This window comes from Amblyomma mixtum, chromosome 1, assembly GCF_055824585.1.
Source record: "Amblyomma mixtum isolate Tamu chromosome 1, ASM5582458v1, whole genome shotgun sequence".
Classification (NCBI taxonomy): domain Eukaryota; kingdom Metazoa; phylum Arthropoda; class Arachnida; order Ixodida; family Ixodidae; genus Amblyomma; species Amblyomma mixtum.
The window spans coordinates 164,227,610-164,251,147 of NC_143012.1; the positions used below are offsets into that span (position 1 = coordinate 164,227,610).

The following is a 23,538-nucleotide window of genomic DNA, read 5'->3' on the forward strand; positions in this document are numbered from 1 at the left end:
GTTTACTCAGAACAGGAAATTAGTGTCTACATCGGCGCCGGCCCCTTGTACAGCCATGCAAGATGCTACGTACTACACCCTCCAGAGCCGACGAGTATATCCACGGCACTCAGAGGATGTGGAGACCGGCTCGTTAAGTTTGAACGCGTCGCTTCGTTTAGTCAGTGGGATGACTCCGCGAGGCTAAGAAACGTCTTCTTCAGTCTGGAAGACGGCGCTCCTACATGGTACGAGAACCATGAGGACTTTTTGACATCATGGCGTGAGTTCCGCCGTTTCCTGCTCGAGGCTTACACCAACGCCGCCGGGAAACACGCATGCAGATGCTACCCGATTCTAACGCGCACCCAATTTCATTGACCAAAAAAAAAATAAACCTCCAAGCCTCGCTTCAAACGCCCATGCAATTTCAGTGCAAGAAAAAAAGTGAAACGCTTTTATATTTTCAGGTGGAAATTGTCGTTCACCTAAACTTCATTCACGGTCGCTCCCAGACAGCTCCTTATCACTCTCCGACCACAACATCCTTCAGTGTAGTCCTTAGCATTAGAAATTCCGCATCACTTCAATTCCTTCCGAACCATACCACAAAAAATCCCAAGCGAAGCTTCGGCCACAGACTTCGTCATTTCCTCGATTGAGGTACACTTTAGCCTACTGCTGACTGTGAACGTTTAGCAGCCATTCGTTGGACACTCATTGTACAGTCCCCGCTCCTTCGTGGATTTGTTGATGCACGCATCCTGTGGCTGTAGCTGCGAGGTCATTCCACTGGGTATCACCACAAGGTCCGCGTTGCGAGCGGCAAACTTGTCTTTGACACGCTGGTCTAGGTGGCACTGGAGAGCATGGAGAGGAACCCCAAGCTAGCGTTTGGTCTCTTGCGCAATACACAGTCTATCCAGACAATAAAGAGGTCCGTGTCCACCAAACCCTTCTCGTTGGCGCGCACTATAACGACTCGCGATAAGTCCACAGACTTGGAGAGCATCTACCGCTTTAATACAAGAAAAAGAGCCAAGTTGCCACAGTCTGCTGTACATGCCAGCAGAGCGGTTACCAGGTCTTCTCGTTGCCCGACGTAAGCACGCGAACTTGTTCCGTCCCTGTCAACTCTTCAGTGGTAATGGCGGGCATATCGAAATAGACAGGAGTTTAGTCGGCGTTGCCAGCCTGCCCAAGTTGGTATATACGTTGCTGTGTCGCATCGATAGAACGTATGGCTGAAACGAAATCAGCTTCTGCTTGAAAGCCTCTAGTAGCTCATAGCATACACCAGTCCGCCTACGAAGCGAAAATGCTTTGCGCTTCAAGAATCTTGTGATCCAATTCCTGCTTGCTTTGCATCGGCTTCCTCAGAGGCCTCGATTGCTCAAAGGCCCAAGAGCCTTCACCTTGAGCACCTCGGTGGTCACGGGCACGTGATCCACCCGCAGCTGCCTCTTGAAGTCAGCCAGCTTGACCATCTTCAAGGTCTAGAAACCTCCCCGTTCAAGGACCGTGGCTGCCTGTGCTTGATGTTTTGCACTCGAAGATTGACTTTTTTCAGTTTTCGCCAGTCGCGGACACATGTCTATGGCACTCCAAAATGAGCTGCATCCTCATCGCCACTCTATTTCGCACGCAGAATAACTTTACGCTTAAAGCTGTTCTCCTGGCCACTGCATTCATTCTCGGACAAGATAGCCCACGAATGGAACAACGAGAGCACCGCACCGATTGCAAATGGCTCCTGCGACGCAGAGAATGACGATGCTGATGGTGATGATGCCACACCGCATAATGGCGATGACGATGGGCAGCTACGGGGCAGTGTCAGTCTGTACCTGATTCTAATGCGCATGCAATTTTAAGCCTGAAAAAAAGGTGTGCGTTGGAATTGGGTATATGCGGTACCCTTCCCTGAAATCTCACGTATTTGCTGTAATAAACTGCATCGCCTCGGAAACCATCGGAAGAAGTCGGCATTGATCTTCTGGGCCTGTATCCTGCATCATCGGCCGGCAAGAGGCGGATTATAGTCGCGACTGAGAGTCTTGCACGCTATAAGCAAATCAAGGCTGCGCCAAATGGGGCTAAGTCTACAACCACGCAGTTCTGAAGGCACTACATTCTTTCACAACACGGCACCCCGTCCAACGTAACCGCTGTTCGAGGCACGGCGTTCACAGAGCAGCTCATGCATGAGGGGCTTCAACTGGGGGGAAGCCCTGATAGCACTGCAGGGCGGCGCAGTGCTGTCACGAAATAATTGCAGCCCAAGCTCGCTTCGCAGCCACTGGGCATGGCAGCATCGACAGTACGCGGAACACTGGTTCATTTGTCTACCTCGTGCAGGTTAGCAAAAAATATGGAAAACACTTCCAGTCTAATGACTTGTTCCTGGTGATGCCGCCGTGCCCGCGGCTTTGTTGCCCCGACACGACTCGAGTTTTAAAAACTGAAGAATTTCGCAGTTGATATAGAAGGTATAAAAGATAGGACATTATACAACATTTCTATCTTACCGGTGCTCACTTAATGGTCAGAAACGTGAGGGCTAACGAAGAGCGTCCCGCTTAATTTAAGGACTACGCAGCGAGCCATGGAAACAAAATTGATAGATGTAACGTTAAGAGACCGGAAGCGGGTGGGGTGGGTGAGGGAACAAACGCGGATTAATTGCATCCTAGTCAAAATCCAGAGGAAGAAATGGGCTTGGGCAGGGCATGTAATGCGAAGGCACGATAACCGCTGGTTTTTAGGGGTAACTGAGTGGATTCCAAGAGAAGGCAAGCGTAGCAGGGGACGGCAGGAAGTTAGGTGGTCGGATGAGATTAAGAAGCTTGCGGGAATACGGTGGCCGCAGCTGGCAAAAGACAGGATTAATTGGATAGCCATGGGAGAGGCCTTTGCCCTGCAATGAGTGTTGGCAGGCTGATGATGATGACGGTAAAAGATATAGGAGAGGACCGACTGCTGAATACAGACGACAATGAAATGCTTTGTCGAAACTTGAAACCCAAGTAACGTCCTGCCAAGAACCAATTGATTGTAAGTATAGTGACTGAAATGCTTGAAGAAAGAATAGACCACCTTGAAAATTATAGCACGAAATCAAATCTGATTGTTTGTGGCGTACCAGAAACGGCGGAGGAAACAAATAAATCGCTTATAAAAATCGTGAACACAGATATTTTTCACAATATTTTAGAACTCAACCCTATACCAATTGAGCGAATACATAGATTAGGTAATCCGGCAGATGACAAAACGCGTCCTGTAGTCATAAACCGCACGCCGGAAGCGTGACCGATCCATTTGGTTCATCTTCTTTGAACACTCATAGAGTTAGCCTGTTATGCCACTGTAACGGGATGAAATTTAGTAAAAAAAATTTTCAGAATAGTTAATATCAATGCACTAAGCGTTGCAAACAAGAAAGAAAGAGTCACTTGAAATTAAACTGCTTGAGTATGACCCACTCATAACAGTTCTCAAGGAAACATCTGCACCAATACTATTTCCATCTCATTACAGGGTTATTCGTAAGGGCAAGACCTCAGAGGGTGGCGTAGCCGTTCCTTTAAAAAAACTCAGCAGAATGCGTCCTCGTACATGACGTTCCTCACCTGGAATGTTTTCGCAGGAAAATTTCTTTCTGGACTCATTGCATTGTCCTGTATGCGTGCTACAGACCACCCGATGAAACACCCGACTATCAAATTAAACTACAGGACCATATATCTCATTTGAAAGGAAAAAGGAATACCGTTAGTAGGCGACTTCAATCAGCGAGGTGTACGCTGGGGTCGCTTCCAAGGATGCGGTAAATCTGGGAGTAGCACGGGCATTATACTTGACATTATGCTCCCTCATGACCTGGATCAAATTGTAAATGAACCTACTCGTGTACAAGGTTCATCTTCTATACTGGACAAAGTTTTTGTTAACCGGCACTATTCCATGCACACTGTGTTCGTTGAAACAGGCCTTTCAGATCATCACCTGGTAAGCGTCATATTATATACAGTGATGAATTCGATTGCCATTGCGTGGAATTTCATTGCTTCTTTTCACAGCATGTTCTCCAAAATAGATTTAAAATGCTTGCATAACGCGTTATACTTTCCAGTGTCAGAAGTATATTTAATAGCCTCCCAATTGGTCCGGACAAATTGCAGCTGGACAAATTGGTCTGGCTGCATTGTTCCCAGTCCGCAGCCCACACAAAAACGGAAAAGATCCGGTTCAGTCTCTGTACGTTCATCTTTGCCCAATGGAACACTCGCATCACGTTCTACTGCATAGACATAAAAAATTCGCTGTGGCTTAGCTTGGTTAAGCCCGGTAATTGCGAAAGCAATATCCGTACCTACGCCATGGTTCAGCTGGTAGTGTAGCTGGTGGTGGTGCTTGTGGTTAGACTTGTGGTGATGCACCGGTTATACAATCCAATACAATACAATGTAATGTAATCTAATCTAATCTAATGTAATCTAATCTCATCTAATCTAATATAATCTAATGTAATCTAATATAATCTAATGCAATCTAATGTAACCTAATCTAATCTAATCCAATCTAGCCCAATTTAATCCAATATAATCTAATGTAATCTAATCTAATGCAATCTAATCCAAACTAATCTAAGGCCGCCGGTGGTGGCACCGCCACTACTCGCAGACGGCGCGAGATGGTCGCCCAGCTCTTCGGCGTGGCGTCACACAGAGGTCATGCGAAAGGTCATTTCATGTGCACCGCCATCGCACGGCAAAGGCTTGAAAGAGCAAGTAGTAAAGTTTTCGCTTTAAAAACAGAATACACACTGTGGCCCTGGCGAAAAGTGACTGATCTCTCCCTTCCCACCTCTCCGCTTTCACGCGTGGCTTGCATCGGCGCTATCCAGCACGATTCGCTATCGCGATAGCCGTCTAGTGGGACGTCCAAGCACTTCACTGGGGTTCTCATCCAGGACACGTTTGCGAAATTGTCGGGTTTCGTTGGCCATTCTACGTGTCAAAGCCCCAGGGACTTTGACCAATTCACTTCACTGCCGGTGACTTTGGTGAATTCTTTAACGCATGTCACGGCCTCGGTTACACCTTTCCGATTCACTGTGAATACCGGGACATCATCCGCATAGGACAGTAGCTTAACTTCTCCCACTTGCAAATGAAAGCCACGATTTTTTTCATTTTCCATGATATTCAAACACAACGATTCGAAGTAAATGCAGAATAGAAGAGGATTGAGGGGACAACCCTGGCACACCGAACGCTGCTGGCTAATGGGGCCCCCCCAAACTCACGTACAATTTTGCTCGTTCCGGAGTGTGTTTCACAAAAGTAAACACCGCGCACAAGTCCTCCTCACCCTGTAATTCCGTCCAAAGAAGTGGTTTGGTTTAACTGAGCCAGGCATGCGCGCTCAAGAAGTCCGGCTCGTTGGTCTAGGAGTATGATTCTCGCTTCGGGTGCGAGAGGTCCCGGGTTCAAATCCCGGACGAGCCCACTCAATTTTTTGCTGCCACAAATGAAACTCGCAAAATTTTGCATAACAGTGCCCATTTTTTGGCCTTCCTTCGACGAAGGAGGCGTGGCTGACACGTGCAATTTTACTCGTCCGGGAGTGTGTTTCACAAAAGTAAACACCATGCACAAGTCCTCCTCACCCTGTAATTCCGTCCAAAGAAGTGGTTTGGTTTAACTGAGCCAGGCATGCGCGCTCAAGAAGTCCGGCTCGTTGGTCTAGGAGTATGATTCTCGCTTCGGGTGCGAGAGGTCCCGGGTTCAAATCCCGGACGAGCCCACTCAATTTTTTGCTGCCACAAATGAAACTCGCAAAATTTTGCATAACAGTGCCCATTTTTTGGCCTTCCTTCGACGAAGGAGGCGTGGCTGACACGTGCAATTTTACTCGTCCGGGAGTGTGTTTCACAAAAGTAAACACCATGCACAAGTCCTCCTCACCCTGTAATTCCGTCCAAGGAAGTGGTTTGTTTTAACTGAGCCAGGCATGCGCGCTCAAGAAGTCCGGCTCGTTGGTCTAGGGGTATGATTCTCGCTTCGGGTGCGAGAGGTCCCGGGTTCAAATCCCGGACGAGCCCACTCAATTTTTTGCTGCCACAAATGAAACTCGCAAAATTTTGCATAACAGTGCCCATTTTTTGGCCTTCCTTCGACGAAGGAGGCGTGGCTGACACGTGCAATTTTACTCGTCCTGGAGTGTGTTTCACAAAAGTAAACACCACGCACAAGTCCTCCTCACCCTGTAATTCCGTCGAAGGAAGTGGTTTGTTTTACTTGAGCCAGGCATACGCGCTCTAGAAGCCCGGCTCGTTGGTCTAGGGGTATTGTAGAGACAAAGAAAGCGTTCAAGAAACTGTTAGAGTGGCGGCTGATTTCTGCGCTAAAACGGGCTGCCGTGTTAACTGGGAGAAATCATTGGATTCTGGCACGGGGAGTGGAATCAAAAGCCTGAAGTGTTTGCCAATGTGCGATGGACAGCGTTGCCCTCAAAGTACTTGGGTGTACCACTTGATCAATACAATGACACTGAGGAATACTGGAATAGGGAAATAGAGAATCTCAGAAGGAAAACGCAAGCATGGAACGGCCGGAACCTATCTATGTTCACACGAGCAACTGTCTGCAACCTTTTCTTGGTAGCAAAAGTGTGGAATGTCTTGCAGGTATTGTTCATGTCGCCCGTAAACATACAAAAAATACATCGAATCTTTGCTGTTTTCATGTGGGAAAGCACATGGGAACGTACGAGTCGGACAAATCTGTTTCTTTCGGTTCGAAAAGGGGGAGTGGGGCTTGTGCATTTGTTTATCAGACAGATTGCGTCGCGTTTTATTTTTCTGCGAGACCAGAATGATCCCTTTTTGTGTACTTTTGTGCAAGTGCGCCTGCGCAGTGCTTTGCCTGAGTTTTTGGCATCCTGTTCTGATAAAAGAACGACAGCCGTAAGAGGATTTTGGCGCGAAGTTGTCACGGCTTTTAAAATGCTGAAAGTGCGCTTTTCTTTAGAATATTTAAGTTATGTGTCGAGAAAGAAACTGTGTAAAGATTTGTTGGATGTCATGCTGCCTGCACCAGTGTATCGACAGCTTGGTTGCGGAGGCCCAGGGCAAGATGTTCTGAAAAGGGTGAAACGTATGCCAGTAAATCCTAACGTGAAAAGTTTTTTCTTCAAACTCCATACTAACACTCTGCCAGTTAAAACCTGGCTAGAACAAAAGGGCAGTTTTGTGCATGGACGGTTGACTGTATGCTCTGCAAAAAGCCTGAGACAGTCGAGCATGTGTTTATAGAATGTTGGGATCCGGTATTCCATTGGGACATTCTACAAAGAACAATAAAGAAAGACCTGTCAATCACACCGTATGGAATCCGGTTCTTAGCGGTAGAAGATGACCGAGATGTTCCTTATGATCTCATCATGCTACTGGGCCTCCACAGCATATGGAAAACCAGGATGTCAGTGAGAAATGCCGATGTGAACATTCTACCTGTGAGAGAAAATTTCATTGAAAGTGTTGTGCGTGTGCGGGAATGTTACCGAGCACAATCGGAGCTACACGAATGGCTTGGCGTTCTGGATGAACTTTCAGCCCTCAAGAAGTTTTAAACAACCACGTTGACCGTAGGCCGGTTCACGTGTTTTAGCGGTTTGTTTGTGTGTTTGTTATCGTTGTCAAAACAGGCAATAAGTGAAAAAAAAAGCTCGTTGGTCTAGGGGTATGATTCTCGCTTAGGGTGCGAGAGGTCCCGGGTTCAAATCCCGGACGAGCCCTCTTCCTTTTTGCTTCGCCCAGTACATTCAATACTCAAGCCTCCGTACTTCGTTTGAGCACATTGACTCGCAGTAATTCTTATTTGCTCACGCAGCATGACATGCAGCGTGACAATTTCTGTTCCTTTTCGTAGACCCTTGTAAGGGATCGTTAGTGTACGCGGGGTCATCAGAACGCGGCTGGGAGCGCTCAAAGCGAAGTGTCGTCTACCTTGTAAAAGCCGGAGGGCTGGCCATGCCCTTGAAGAGCCAATCATGTTAATAGTGCAACATGATTGGAAGTTACCGAATGTGGGCTGGGCCTTTAGGGCTTTAAAACCGGGCCCCGGAGCTGGAAGCGGGGTTCTGCGCTAAGGTGAGATGCTACGCATCTTCGGCTACGCCGAGTAGGGGCCTCCCCTAGTATTAGCCAGTTCCACCTTTTTGGTTGTTTGTCTTTTTGCCGTTGTATCTAACTTGTATATTCTCTAAATATTTGTATATAAATCTTCAGTTATTCCCTTTCTTATCCCTGCGTCTCGAATGATCGAGAGACCGTCTCTGACGGGGCACCCCTGGTGCGAAGAAATAAGCTTCAGTCTTCGAGTTACCAACCGTCTCTGGGGGGGCACCTGTGGTGCGAGGAAGGAAGAAGAACCTTTTGAAATTTACTACCCTCAATAGATAGAAAATCATTTAGCTACTGCCGCTTCAGCACCTGGCTCGTTGGTCGGGGGATTCTACTTCCGGACGCAGAAGCGAACGGACATGTCTCGATGGGCTCCGTCGGAGCGGGTTCAGCGGCCCAGTCGGGCCGCGGTAACAGGATTTTGGACACTGCTGACCAGAATTATCAAGTGATACTGCCGCAACTGCCATCAGGTCAGATTGTTTTGAACACAGTTTTTTTGCACGGCGATGTGAAAGCGCGGCCTTTCCGCGTCGAAGATTTCAGAGACGCCCTTGCTAATCTGGGAGCACTCCCAGATGTTATCGCCCTGGGGGCGTACCAAATGAACCATGTATGGGCGGTAACTTTCAAGACAGCGGAAGCGGTGAAGAGCATGCTCGCTAAAGGCGACATGCTGGTGAAGGAGCGTCGGTGTCTGGTTATAAACCCGAACAACCAAGACGTCAGGCTCAAGCTTCACTGGCTCCTTCATGGAGTCAGCGACGATGATGTGCGGGCTGCGGGCTGCGCTGGCAATTTATGGCAAGGTAACTGAAGTGACCAGGGAGAAGTGGCGTATCTACGGCATTACCGACAGGTCGTCGACGACGCGCCTCGTCGCCCTGAAGTTGAAGGCCGGTGTCAGTGTGGAAGACCTGCCCCATCAGGTGCGTGTGGGTGGTGAGCTGGCCTTAGTTGTGGTACCGAACCGGGCACCCTTGTGTATGCGCTGCAACAGTAAGGGCCATATACGGCGTGATTGCAAAGTCCCACGCTGTTCTCGATGCCGGCGCTTTTTTCACAACGATACGGACTGCGTTAAAACCTACGCAACCATCACCGGTCAGCCGAAAAAGAACGATGTGACCGAGCTCGTTATGGATGACGAAGACGCTGAAGAGGCTTCCAGAGGGGCTGGGAATGTGCCCGTGCAGTCTCCAACGGGCGACAAGGCTGAAGCCACCGAGGACACTCAAGGCGCCGTCAGCAAAGGCGACCAACAAGATCAAGGCAACACCACCCCCTCGGGGGCGGGGACTGCGAAAGACGACTCCGGCAAGGAGTTGGAAGTAGTGTCGACGGGGGGCTGGTGGGATGGTGAGCAAACCATGGACACCACAAGTGCAGTGCCAGGAAAAAGAGTGCACAAGGAAACAGTCGTCGCGGGCGACAACGCCGACGTGGAACCGCCTCCAAAGACGTCTGCTACTCGGCGGCCGAGTTTCAAGCCCAAGCCGAACATTCCGCCCGACCGCAGAGGGGGCGGCACGGAGCCCTCGTAGAAGCGTGGGCCAGTCTTGTTCCTGCCCACGAAACTGCAATTAGCGTGCATCATGGAGCTGTATCAAGGGCCAAAACAACGACGAGGACTACTATCTTGCTGCGGGGGCGGCAAAGTCAGGTGCCGCGATTTTCAACGCCAGCGGCGTACCTCAGATTGTCGAGGTAAGCCCCGTGCGGTCCTTGTGTCCTAGCGTAAATATGGCAGCAAACTTTAAAAAAATTACCGACGATTACGTTACTTCCTAATGCGAAATTTGAGCGCAGCAAATAAGCTGTTTCACCTTTTCGATAGATTGAGGCAAAGAAATCGAGCAACACATGTATGCGCTATCACAGAATTTTTTTTTTATTTTTCGCAGGAAGAGGGGGGAGGGTGGCGGCGTGTACACCCAGCGGCAAACGATGGGGGCAGAAGCGCGCGCAGCAAGCGGACAACACGATAAAGGGAGGAGGGAAGAGATAGCAGCGACTGACTGAAGCCGCTGACGCCGATAGTGAGTCAACCCCAGCTGCGGAGTTGGTTTCAGGGACAACGCCGCCGATGCCGACACAAACAATATGATACCCTCGCTTCCGCAGCGCTAAGAACCAGGTCTAGCCGTGGGAAGGTGGTCACGTATTCGTCGACGTGCCGGGGCCTACGTGAAATAACCGGCGCGTCGGCAACTGAAGAGCACCCTATCCGCCACACAAGAACAAGGGGGGGGGGGGACCCTTTCCTCCTCTTTCTGCATGGCGGCGACGGTGTTCTATGCAGTCACGTTATCTTGACTCTCTAGCAGCGTCAGCGGCATCCAGCGGTATCAGTCGGTCGCTGCTAGCGCTGGGGGGATGAAAGGGGGGCGGAGCTGGTTACGAGGCCGACGACAACGCCGACGACGACGCGAAACCCAGGAACGGACGCCAAAGAGCTGCGCTCTAGAATCCCTCCGTGTAGCAACATTGAATGTTCGGGGCTTGGCAAGTAGGCGAAGGCAGTGCCAGGTTAGTAGGCTACTTATCGAAAACGAGCTGGACATCGTTGCTGTCCAAGAAACGAAGGTCAGCAGCGAGGACCAAACGGACCGCAGGTGCAGCCCTTTAGAACTCATTTCAATGTTTGTATAGCTCATGCGGTTGGAACATCGGCGGGATGCGCGCTCTTTGTACGTAATAGTATTGGGATTTTGGAGGAACAAGTCACTGTTTGCGAAAGTGGCCGTTTTGTTATCCTGGATTTTTCATTCTGTGATTTATTGTGGCGTGTTGTGTGTCTTTATGCGCCTAACAAAGAAACCGACCGCAGAATTTTTTTTTGAAAACCTCGAGCAGTATTTGAAAACAGAGCGACATGTTATATTTATGGGAGACTTCAATTGTGTTTGCAGGCCAGAGGACCGAGCTAAAGTCCGTACTCTAAAGGATCAAAGTGTGCAGGTTCTGGATGAGCTCGTAGAGGAGTACGACTTAATAGATGTTGGCTGCATGTTATCACCCGGCAGTCAGGCACAGTTTACTCATTTCCAGGGTGAAAGCCATGCCAGGCTCGATCGCATATACATATCGGTGCATCTGGCGCCGCTCTGCGAAAACTACAAAGTCATTCCAGTATCCTTCTCTGACCACTGCATGGTTTCCTTCACCTTAGGATCAAAATTAAAGGAGGTGAGATTTAAATGGGATTTATGGAAATTTAATGCCAAACTTCTGGACGACAACAGCTTCGTATGCGAGGTAAATAATTTACTGAAGTCATTGCATGTGTCTGGAGCCGAAAGCTGGTTGGAAAGGTGGGAAGGTTTCAAAAATGACGTAAAAATGAGAGCTATTGAGAGAGCAAGCATACTAAGACGCGAAGAAAAACAGAAAGAAAAGGAATTGCACAGCCTGTTGAAACTATTGCTGAACATAGAATCTGCGCAGCCTGGTTTATGCATGAAACAGATAAAGGAAGTTAAAAGAAAGCTAGAGCAGGCCAATGAAGATAAGTACCGAGGGGCCGTTGTGCGGGCACGCACTGAGCGATTATGGATGGGTGAGGCGCCCACTAAGCGGTCACTGAGCGATGAAAAGAGCTATGCCTCGAAAAAAGAAATACAAAAACTAATGTACAGAAATGAAGAAACCACTGATCCAGACAAGATAAAACGCGCCTTTATTGAGCAATATCAAGCTTTGCTAGGACAGGAGCAAGTGAAAAAGGACGGCTTTGAACGTGACTATTTGCGATTAATGCCCAAATTAGATGAGAGTGAGACGGAAAGACTTGAAGCTCCAATCAGTATAACAGAAATAGAGAAAGCAATTGACCAGTTAAATGCCGGGAAGTCCCTTGGGCCCGACGGCCTGGGTGCAGCTTTCTATAAAGCCTTTAAAGATGAACTTAGTCAGGGTCTGCATAGAGTAATCGAAGAAGCCTATGAAACAAAACGATTCCCGCCATCTTTCAAAGCTGCCCACGTTGTATTGATTCCGAAGTATGAGGACTCAGCAAAGCTGCATTTGGTGGGGTCTTATCGGCCGATAAGCCTCACCAATGTAGATTACAAAATCCTTATGAAAGTTTTAGCGAGAAGGACACAGAGCGTCATTAAAGACCTAGTGGGACCACACCAAACTTGTGGAATACAAGGACGAAGTATTACGACCAATATACATGTGGCGAGAAGTGTTTTGGAGTGTTGCGATACTTTTGATGGACGAGTTGCGATGATGCAGCTTGACCTAGCAAAAGCTTTTGATCGAGTGTGCCATGAAGTGCTTTTTAATCTCCTAGAATTTGTGAACATAGGAAGTGTTATTACAGAGCGAGTCAAAATGGCTTACTCTGATTGTGCAGTGCGAATTATTATAAATAGGAATCTCACCGAAAGAGTGCCAGTGAAATCGTCTGTGAGGCAGGGCTGTCCATTATCCCCGTTGCTTTTTGCTTTGTACCTAGAGCCGTTATGCTTGAGCATGATACAGAACGAAAGGATACGCGGTTTCGCGCTGGAAGCAACTGAGGTAAAAATGCTTGCGTACGCAGATGATGTCGCTATTTTTTGTAGAGACAAAGAAAGCGTTGAAGAAGCTGTTAGAGTGGCGGCTGATTTCTGCGCTAAAACGGGCTGCCGTGTTAACTGGGAGAAATCATCTGGATTCTGGCACAGGGATTGGGATCAAAAGCCTGAAGTATTTGCCAATGTGCGATGGACAGCGCTGCCCTCAAAGTACTTGGGTGTACCACTTGACCAATACAATGACACTGAGGGATACTGGAATAGGGAAATAGAGAATCTCAGAAGGAAAACGCAAGCATGGAACGGCCGGAACCTATCTATGTCCACACGAGCACTGTTTGCAACCTTTTCTTGGTTGCAAAAGTGTGGTATGTCTTGCAGGTATTGTTCATGTCGCGCGTAATCATACAAAAAATACATCGAATCTTCGCTGTTTTCGTGTGGGGAAGCACATGGGAACGTACGAGTCGGACAAATCTGTTTCTTTCGGTTCGAAAAGGGGGAGTGGGGCTTGTGCATTTGTTTATCAGACAGATTGTGTCGCGTTTTATTTTTCTGCGAGACCAGAATGATCCATTTTTGTGTACTTTTGTGCAAGTGCGCCTGCGCAATGCTTTGCCTGAGTTTTTGGTGTCCTGTTCTGATAAAAGAACGACAGCCGTGAGAGGATTTTGGCGCGAAGTTGTCACGGCTTTTAACATGCTGAAAGTGCGCTTTTCTTTAGAATATTTAAGTTATGTGTCAAGAAAGAAACTGTGTAAAGAATTGTTGGATGTCATGCTGCCTGCACCAGTGTATCGACAGCTTGGTTGCGGAGGCCCAGGGCAAGATGTTCTGAAAAGGGTGAAACGTATGCCAGTAAATCCTAACGTGAAAAGTTTTTTCTTCAAACTCCATACTAACACTCTGCCAGTTAAAACCTGGTTAGAACAAAAGGGCATTTTTGTGCCATGGACGGTTAACTGTATGCTCTGCAAAAAGCCTGAGACAGTCGAGCATGTGTTTATAGAATGTTGGGATCCGGTATTCCATTCGGACATTCTACAAAGAACAATAAAGAAAGACCTGTCAATCACACCGTATGGAATCCGGTTCTTAGCGGTAGAAGATGACCGAGATGTTCCTTATGACCTCATCATGCTACTGGGCCTCCACAACATATGGAAAACCAGGATGTCAGTGAGAAATGCCGATGTGAACATTCGACCTGTCAGAGAAAATTTCATTGAAAGTGTTGTGCGTGTGCGGGAATGTTACCGAGCCCAATCGGAACTACCCGAATGGCTTGGCGTGCTGGATGAACTTGCAGCCCTCAAGAAGTTTTAAACAACCACGTTGACCGTAGGCCGGTTCACGTGTTTTAGCGGTTTGTTTGTGTTTTGTTTGCTTTCGTTGTCAAAACAGGCAATAAAGAAAAAAAAAAGCTCGTTGGTCGGGGGGTATGATTCTCGCTTAGGGTGCGAGAGGTCCCGGGTTCAAATCCCGGACGAGCCCTCTTCCTTTTTTCTTCGCCCAGCACATTCAATACTCAAGCCTCCGTCCTTCGTTTCAGCAGATTCACTCGCAGTAATTCATATTTGCTCACGCAGCATGACATGCAGCGTGACAATTTCTGTGCCTTTTCGTAGCCCCTCAGTAGATAGAAAATCTTTTAGCTACTGCCGCTTCAGCACCTGGCTCGTTGGTCTAGGTAGCTCTGATTCAAATTGACTTGGCGAAGGCGTTTGATAAAGTTGGACACGATTTCTTGTTCGCGGTCTTGGAGAATGCAAATATTCGTGACGTCTTGCTCAAAGGCATAAGGCTGTGCTATAAAAACTCCTATACAAGGGTTATTGTTAATCAGGAGCTAACGAAACCAATACCACTAGAAGCATCTGTTCGTCAAGGATGTCCACTGGCTCCATTGTTGTTTGCCCTATATCTGGAACCCCTCTGTCTCAGTATAATTAACAGCGCAGCTATCCGCGGTTTCTCTCTGGCTCAATGTGAAGTTAAAGTTTTAGCCTACGCTGATGATGTCGCCCTCTTTTGTTCTGACAAAAAGAGTGTACTTGAAGCTCTAAACTTGACTAAACAGTTCTGCGATGTATCAGGCGCGGCTCTTAATTTAGAGAAATCGAAAGGCTTTTGGTTGGGTTATTGGGGAACTAAGCCAAGCCAGTTCGGTGGCATATGCTGGGACTGTACCCCTCTTGAGTACCTAGGCGTTCCGCTGCATCAAGTTCGCTACAGTACAGCCTACTGGGATTCACAAATTGTAACTCTACGGCGGCAAACGCAGGCTTGGATGGGTAGGGAACTCTCAGTGTTTGCGAGGGCACAGGTCTGTAACATATTTTTGTTTGCAAAGCTCGCGTATGTCCTTCAAGTCCTGCATTGTGCGAGGAGGAAGGTGCAAGCAATACACAGAATATTTGCAACATTCGTTTGGCGCTCTCAATGGGAGCCCATGAGGCGTGACAACTTGTTCCTTCCCTTAGAGGGTGGTGGAGTGGGCCTTGTTCACCTGTTCGTGCATCAACTTGTTTCCCGTTTTTTCTTTTTCAAATCGGCAAACCACCCGTTTCTGGTAGCTGTCCTCATTAGGCGGCTTAGTTTTCATTTGCCTTACTTATTCGCACCGACTGTGCAGGCTCGTGAGGGGACTTTATGGGGATTCCTTAAGGAGGTTGCTGACACTTTCAATTTCCTCACTGTGCGCTTCTCTTTAGATTACCTGTATAGCCTCTCGAGAAAACAGATGACCCTGGCTCTCACTGAGTCTTTGTTCCCTACACCATTGTATCGGCAGCCTTATCTGGGGTCTTTGGACATCTCTGTTCTAAAGCGTGTTAGGCGGATGTGCATTTAGGCAGCCGCTAAAACGTTCTTTTTTAAACTACATACAGCGACGCTGCCTGTCAAGACATTTCTTAATGACAAGAGGATGTTTGTACCCTGGAATGTGAATTGCCGTCTGTGTAACGTGCCTGAGACAATTGATCATTGCTTCATCCTGTGCCGTGATGCCATGTTCTTTTGGGACATACTACAACGAACTCTTAAGAAGGACATTTAAATTACACCATACACTATTAGATTTCTGCCTGTTGACAAAAACTCTGTTGTGCCTTATGATCTGTTTATGTTGATGGTACTATTCAGTCTTTGGAAAAGCCGTATGATGGACAGACATGCCGAGCCACCAAGATCGTCCAAATCTGTGTTTCGTGAACAGTGTTCCTTGGTGAGGAGTGTATATGCTGCACGCGAAGAACCTCCAAGCTGGCTGCCGTGCCTAGATGCATGTGTGTGCCTCCCTGAATTTTGATGTTTTGATGGGGATACAGTGGTGAGTTAGGGCTATGGCGGGCTCCTATTAAGCAGCCCGGTAACTTGAGACGCGAACCAGTCTGATTGATGTTTTCCTCCTTTCTACGGAAGTTCTTCCATGCAATAAATAAAAAAATGGCTCGTTGGTCTAGGGGTATGATTCTCGCTTAGGGTGCGAGAGGTCCCGGGTTCAAATCCCGGACGAGCCCTCTTCCTTTTTTCTTCGCCCAGTACATTCAATACTCGAGCCTCCGTCCTTCGTTTCAGCAGATTGACTCGCAGTAATTCTTATTTGCTCACGCAGCATGACATGCAGCGTGACAATTTCTGTTCCTGTTCGTAGCCCGTGAGTAGATAGAAAATCTTTTAGCTACTGCCGCTTCAGCACCTGGATCGTTGGTCTAGATTCTACTTCCGGCCACCGAGCGTGACGGACGCAGGATCATGAGCTCCCACGGAGCGGCGACAGCGGCCCTTGCCGGCCGCGGAAACAGGCTAGATGTAAAAGATGATAACGACTACCAGATTATTTTGCCGCAGCTGCCCACCGGGCGTGTCGTGTTAAACACGGTTTTCTTGCATGGTGACGTGCGTGCGAGGCCCTATCGGGTCGAAGATTTTCGTGAAGCCTTGGTCGAGACTGGTACGCTCCCCGACGTGGTGGCTTTGGGGGCGTATCAGGTGAACCACGTCTGGGCGGTGACTCTCAGTAGCGCGGAGGCAACGAAGCGCCTTCTCGCTTTTAAGGAGGTTCAGGTGAAAGACCGCCGGTGCATCATTATCAACCCAGAAGACCAACAGGTGAGACTGCGACTGCATTGGATGTTGCATGGCGTGGCAGACGAAGACATAAGGACGGCCCTCGCTGCATTCGAAACTGTTACCGAAGTCACTCGGGAGCGCTGGCGGGTTCAAGGTTTCGACCAGAAAGGGTCGACTACAAGAGCCGTGCTCATGAAGCTGAAAGCTGGCATGAAAGTGGACGACCTCCCGCACCAAATCCGAGTCGCGGGAGAGCTGGCTCTCGTTGTCGTGCCCGGAAGGCCAATGCAATGTCTGCGCTGTGGAGGCAAGGGCCACGTCCGCAGGGATTGCAAGGTACCGCGATGTACCCAATGTAAACGGTACGGTCATGTTGCGGCGGACTGCGTGCGGACCTACGCAGCGGCGACAGGGTCGACGGCAAGGGACGAGTCGGTAGACCTGCTGATGGATGTAGACGAGGCTGAAGCTGCTGCGAAGGGTGCCGGAGGTGACGAAGGGCTGGCAGCGACGAAGCTTTCATCGGTGTCTACGGGGGAAGAGAGCAAGGTGACCGACAGCGCGGAGACGCAGACTGCGGCATCACCCGAGACAGCTGAAAGAGCGTCAACTGAGGGTGGGAGCCCTCAGCTTGACGAGTCGCTGAAACAAATGGACTGTGAGGCCGCGACGCGAAAGGACAACACTATCGTGGCCAGTGTCTCCTGCCCCGCAAAACGCTCCCACGCACAGACCGACAGTGAAGAAGACCAGGCGGCCGCGACTAACGCAGAGGAGCCGCCTCCAAAAGCACATCCAGTACGACCACCTTTCAAGCCGCGGCCAAATGTCGCGACGGAAAGACGGCCGGCCGATAAGCCGGCACCGCAGCAGAGTGACCCTGGTCCACCCGATGACTCAGGGGCAAAAGACGGCGTCTAGCTTGGTGCTAGGCGTGAAAGGTAAGCACCATGCTTCCGGCCTCTTTTTTCGCTATCAAAATGTATCCGGAGTCGTGCCTTAATTTCGCCACGCTTAACGTAAGGGGCATGAGCGGGAAGCGAAAACAGAGTCAAGTGCTCCGCCTTTTGACGGACAGAAACATAGATGTACTAACCGTACAAGAAACCAAAGTGGAAGGGGAGGTGGAGACTGGAGGCATGGTGCAACGATTCACGTCGAGGTACAGCTGCAACGGAAAAAGATTAGCATAAGTGACTCATGACCGGAGCGGAAAAATTGCGAGACGCGGCGCTATTGTAGCCGTATGCGCAGATAGCGAGAGTGCCTGGCAGATTCCACTTTCCAAAGTGGGGGTGGCCGACAGAAAGCAGTCCATCCGAAAGCAGGCACTGCCACACATTACTTTTGACCGTGCATCCCCAGCACATTTTTAATAGAAAACGGTGATAAAGATAACGTTGCTTGCCACGCCAGCGTAAAAAAAAAATTAAAACGAGAATATGTGCTTAGCCACCTTAGGACATGGTTTGGCTGATAAGACACCTACAGGCATTCGTTTAAGATGTCGCATTTCTGATAGGCGAATATCTAGGTGGGCTGCTTTCTGCCGGCCACCCCCGCTTTAGGAAATGGAATGTTCCTGGCACTCTCGCTATCGGTGTACTCGGCCACAATAGCGCCGCGTGTCGTGATTTTTTCGCTCCGGTGGTGATTCACTTGTGTCATTCTTTTTCCGTTGCAGCTGTACTATGCAATTGTGAGCCATGCAATTGGCAACTCTGCTGGGTGTGCTGTGTTTGTGAAAAAGTTGCCTGGACTCGAAATACAGGCGTATTTTTCTTCTCAATCGGGCCGCTACGTAGTATGCGATTTTTTGTACTGCAACGTTGAGTGGCGTGTGCTGTGCATTTATGCGCCAAACGTAGTGGAAGACAGGGCAACGTTTTTTGAGAACCTGCAACAGTATCTTCTTTCCGACAAACAAATAGTTCTCATGGGTGACTTTAACTGTGTTTTGAGCGCTTGCGATAAGAGTAGCACCTGAGCCTTCAGGGACAGAAGTACTGAGGTTTTAAATGATAGACGAATACGCCTTGGAAGATGTTGCCGAATGCTTAGAGGGCGCACGCGATGTGCAGTACACGCACTTTCAACGTGTCAGTCACGCGCGCCTCGACCGCATATATATGTTACTTGATTTATTGCCGAAATGTCATAAGTACTATCGGGGACAAAAGTGGTATACTCCACGCGACCGGAGCCAGACCAACGGAAAACTGCGTTTCAACGCCATCTGCAGGCGGCATCTCGGACCCAGACAGCCAATCTGTGACCTTTATTATCAGCAGGCATGTTTTTTTTTTACTCGTTTCAATGTTTCGTGCTTTTGCTCGCCAAAATGTCGAGCGGCGCCGCAGCAGTAGCAATCTGGTGGCCGTCTTTTCATTTTGTGTCTTCTTTTTAACAACGCGCGTTCGAGATATGGCTCCTGAGCCGGCGTTCGCACCGTCATGATGCGATCAAACGCCCGCGCGCGCGTGGCTAACTTGCCGTGGAAGCAGCGCATTTTTGAAACAAACGAGCCAAGCGACATGCCTGCTGATAATAAAGGTCACAGATTGGTTATCTGGGTCCGAGATTGCGCCTGTAGGTGGCGTTTCAACGCAGTTTTCCGTTGCTCCGGCTCCCGCCGCGTGGAGTATACCACTTTTGTCCCCGATAGTACAATGTTTTGCCTGTGTCCTACTCTGATCACTGTGTAGTCGAGTGCTCTGTAGGATCGAAGAAGCGAAATAACAGCTTTTCGTGGGACCTATGGAAACTAAACTCTAACCTGCTAAGTGACAAAACTTTCACTGATGCCGTGGTAGAAAAGATTAATAAAATAGAGAGGGAGGGAAAAAACGAAGTCGGGTTGCAGTGGGAACTAGCGAAACAAGACATTAAAATGAATGCTATAGAACGGTCCACCGTTCTAAGGCACGAAGAACGATTACAAGAGAGGCAGCTGAAAGTTATGCTAGAAAAATTGCTAGCTCAAGAATGCAAACAACCGGGCATATTTATGGAAGACATCAAGAAAACAAAGCAAAAGCTGGAAATTATCGAAGAAAAACGGTATCAGGGAGCGCTAGTTCGGGCGCGAGCGGCAGATTTGGTCGCGGGAGAAACGCCCACTAAGCGGGCGCTTGGAATGGAAAAGGCGCACGCTCGACGAAACCAGATTCACGAGGTAGAATGGGCAGGCACTTCAGTCTCTGATAACGATAGCATACAGCTGGCCTTCTTTGAGCACTTTCGGAAAATCTTCGCGCAACATGAAGTCGACTCGAATGCATTTAGAGACGAGTTTTTGAAAGATATGCCACGGCTGGATGACGAGCTTAAAGTAATTTTAGAGCAGCAGATTACGCAGCAAGAAGTCGAACGCGCTATAGAAATCTTAAACCCTGGAAAGTCTCCAGGCCCGGATGGTTTAAGTGCTGTTTTTTATAAAGTGTTTAAGAGTGAATTAACCCCGTTGCTGACTTCTTTATTTAACGAAGCCTACAATCGTAATGCTCTGCCTCCATCCTACGGTACGTCCCATACAGTACTCATTCCTAAAACAGATGACGCGCAAAAACTTAAACTGGTTACAGCATATGGGCCCATCTCGCTGACGAACGTCGATTACAAAATTTTTATGAAGGTGCTAGCTGCCAGACTTCAGATGGTAATTAAAGAAATCGTTGGCCCTCATCAAACGTGTGGCATAAAGGGGCGGTCTATTGCTTATAATATTCACAAAGCAAGAAGTGTGTTGGAGTGCTGTGACGCCATTGGTGCTCGTGTGGCAGTTCTCCAACTAGATTTAGAAAAAGCTTTTGACTGTGTTGCGCATGACATATTGTTTTCTATCCTTCATCATGTTAATTTAGACACTATTATCACTGAGGGTGTGGCCTTGGCGTACAGAAATTGCACTACCAGGTTAATTGTTAATAAATCGCTGGAGGCCCCCATTAACGTTCAGCGTTCTGTTCGCCAGGGTTGCCCCCTCAGTCCTCTTTTGTTTTGTATCTATATAGAAACTTTGTGTAAGCACATTATAAGAAATAATGCTGTTCAAGGATTTCGACTACACACGGCTGAAGTCAAGATCTTAGCATATGCAGATGATGTTGCTGTTTTTGGCGTGAGTCACGATAGCATTCGTAACGCGGTCGACGGGGTCAAGCGTTTCAGCACTGTGACGGGGAGCAGGGTTAACTGGGGGAAGTGTGTGGGGTTCTGGCATGGACAGTGGCCAGTGACCCCAAAGAATTTCGCTAACGTGACCTGGCACACGACCCCTGTGAAATACTTGGGTGTCCCGCTGGAAAATTACCGCGACAGCGAACCGTATTGGACACGGCAGGTGCAAGAAACACGCGATAAGGCTGAAAAGTGGAAAGCGTCCTATTTATCTATATTTGCGAGAGCCACAGTGTGCAATCTGTTTTTCATCAGCAAACTGTGGTATGTGATGCAAGTGATGCATTGTTCGCGAATTAATGTACAAAAGTTTCATCGTATTTTTGCTGTTTTTGTGTGGGCCTCGAAATGGGAGAGGTGTACGCGAACCAATTTGTTCAGAAGAGTGAGGGATGGAGGACTCGGGCTTGGACATTTATTTGCGAAGCAATTGGTCAATAGATTCTTGTTTTTGCGCGATGTTAATGATCCTTTTCCGCGCACAGTGTGCCAAGTAAGGCTCGGTAGGGCTTTGCCAGACTTTGTGATTTCAACTGAGTGTATGACGGGTGGCATGTTTGGGTTTTTCAAGGAGATAGTCGCCAGCGTCCGATTTTTGAATGCTAGATTTTCAAAACAATATTTGAGTGATGTGAGCCGGAAAGATTTGTACAAGGATTTGTGTGACATCCTCTTTCCGGTGCCCTTGTACAGGGCCATGTACTGTGGAGGGCCGGGCTACAACGTATTAAAAAGAGTAAAGAAAATGAAGGTACCACCGGGAGTCAAGAGTTTCTTCTTTAAGTTGCACTCTGGAACTTTACCTGTGAAAACTTTTCTTGAGGCAAAACAGATATTCCTTCCTTGGGGGTCGCACTGTCTCGTATGCAAACAGCCGGAGACAATTGATCACGTCTTTTTGCACTGTTGGGAAGGGGTCTATTTCTGGGACGTGCTGCAGAGGACTTTAAAGAAACAGCTTCCAATCCACTCATACGGAATAAGGTTTTTGCCAACCAAGAACGAGGATGGGGTACCGTTAGACTTAGTCATGCTGGTGGGCCTCCACAGTATATGGCGCTCCCGCATGGCAGGGTATCATTGTGACCCTGACGCACGGCCAGCCCGTATGTATTTTAGAGAAAGTATGCACAAGTTTCTGGAAGAACAAAAGCTAATAGTGGAGGTTCCTGAGTGGTTACCAAGGCTGGAACCCCTCGTAACTTTAAGAGAATTTTAACCTAAGTCAGGCCCACTCTTTGGGATCCTGACTAACTGTGTATACTGTATGTACATATTATTATGTTCTGTTTTGTAATGTCGAAGCCCGGCAATAAAGAAAAAAAAAGGATCGTTGGTCTAGGCGTATGATTCTCGCTTAGGGTGCGAGAGGTCCCGGGTTCAAATCCCAGTCGAGCCCTCTTCCTTTTTGCTTCGCCCAGTACATTCAATACTCAAGCCTCCGTCCTTCGTTTCAGCACATTGACTCGCAGTAATTCTTATTTGCTCACGCAGCATGACATGCAGCGTGACAATTTCTGTTCCTTTTCGTAGCCCCGCAGTAGATACAAAATCTTTTAGCTACTCCCGCTTCAGCACCTGGCTCGTTGGTCTAGGGGTATGATTCTCGCTTAGGGTGCGAGAGGTCCCGGGTTCAAATCCCGGACGAGCCCTCTTCCTTTTTTCTTCGCCCAGTACATTCAATACTCGAGCCTCCGTCCTTCGTTTCAGCAGATTGACTCGCAGTAATTCTTATTTGCTCACGCAGCATGACATGCAGCGTGACAATTTCTGTTCCTTTTCGTAGCCCCTCAGTAGATAGAAAATCTTTTAGCTACTGCCGCTACAGCACCTGGGCTACAGCGCAGGGTCATGGGCTCCAGCGGAGCGGCGATAGCGGCCTTTGACAGCCGCGGAAACAGGATCGATGACTGCGGTGATAATTACCAGATTATTTTGCCGACACTGCCAACAGGACGTGTTGTTTTGAACACCTTTTTTCTTCACGGCGACGTGCGAGCGAGGCCGTTCCGGGTCGAGGACTTCCGTGACGCCCTGGCCGAGACCGGTACGCTCCCCGACGTGGTCGTGTTGGGGGCGTACCAAATCAACCACGTGTGGGCGGTTACCCTGCGGAACACGGAGGCAGCAAAGTTGCTCGCCTTCAACGAGCTGCAAGTTAAGAGACGCCGCTGCCTCATTATCAACCCGGAAGACCAGCAGGTAAAGCTGCGGCTACACTGGATGCTTCACGGTGTGGCTGACGACGACATCCGGACGGCATTCGCGGCGTTTGGCAAAGTGACCGACGTTACACGTGAGCGGTGGCGGATACAAGGCGTCAATGACAAGAGCTCAACGACAAGAACTGTCCTACTGAAGTTGAAGCCGGGCTTGAAAGTGGATGACCTGCCACATCAGGTACGTGTCGCCGGAGAGTTGGCTCTTGTCGTGGCGCCTGGGCGTCCAATGCAGTGCTTGCGCTGACATCGTACAGGCCACGTGCGGCGTGAATGCAAGGTTCCCCGCTGTACGAAATGCCGGCGGTACGGCCACGCGGATAACGAGTGTGTCCGCACTTACGCGGTGGCTACGGGCGGGGCGTCG

At 48.8% G+C, this 23,538-nt stretch overlaps 6 non-coding genes and 2 pseudogenes across 6 annotated transcripts; all 8 read left to right on the plus strand.

Moving 5' to 3' along the window:
* The first annotated feature begins 5,420 nt into the window (after positions 1-5,420).
* Positions 5,421-5,492, plus strand: TRNAP-CGG (transfer RNA proline (anticodon CGG)). Its single transcript has one exon. It is a non-coding gene; the product is annotated as a tRNA-Pro (tRNA).
* Positions 5,493-5,718: 226 nt separating this feature from the next.
* On the plus strand, positions 5,719-5,790 carry TRNAP-CGG (transfer RNA proline (anticodon CGG)). Its single transcript has one exon. It is a non-coding gene; the product is annotated as a tRNA-Pro (tRNA).
* A 226-nt stretch (positions 5,791-6,016) lies between these two features.
* TRNAP-CGG (transfer RNA proline (anticodon CGG)) lies at positions 6,017-6,088 on the plus strand. Its single transcript has one exon. It is a non-coding gene; the product is annotated as a tRNA-Pro (tRNA).
* Positions 6,089-7,710: 1,622 nt separating this feature from the next.
* Positions 7,711-7,782, plus strand: TRNAP-AGG (transfer RNA proline (anticodon AGG)). Its single transcript has one exon. It is a non-coding gene; the product is annotated as a tRNA-Pro (tRNA).
* Positions 7,783-8,537: 755 nt separating this feature from the next.
* LOC149369631 (uncharacterized) lies at positions 8,538-9,714 on the plus strand (annotated as a pseudogene).
* Positions 9,715-13,804: 4,090 nt separating this feature from the next.
* LOC149369632 (uncharacterized) lies at positions 13,805-17,694 on the plus strand (annotated as a pseudogene).
* Positions 16,149-16,220, plus strand: TRNAP-AGG (transfer RNA proline (anticodon AGG)). The gene has a single exon. It is a non-coding gene; the product is annotated as a tRNA-Pro (tRNA).
* A 4,838-nt stretch (positions 17,695-22,532) lies between the features above and the next one.
* Positions 22,533-22,604, plus strand: TRNAP-AGG (transfer RNA proline (anticodon AGG)). Its single transcript has one exon. It is a non-coding gene; the product is annotated as a tRNA-Pro (tRNA).
* Positions 22,605-23,538: the final 934 nt, after the last annotated feature.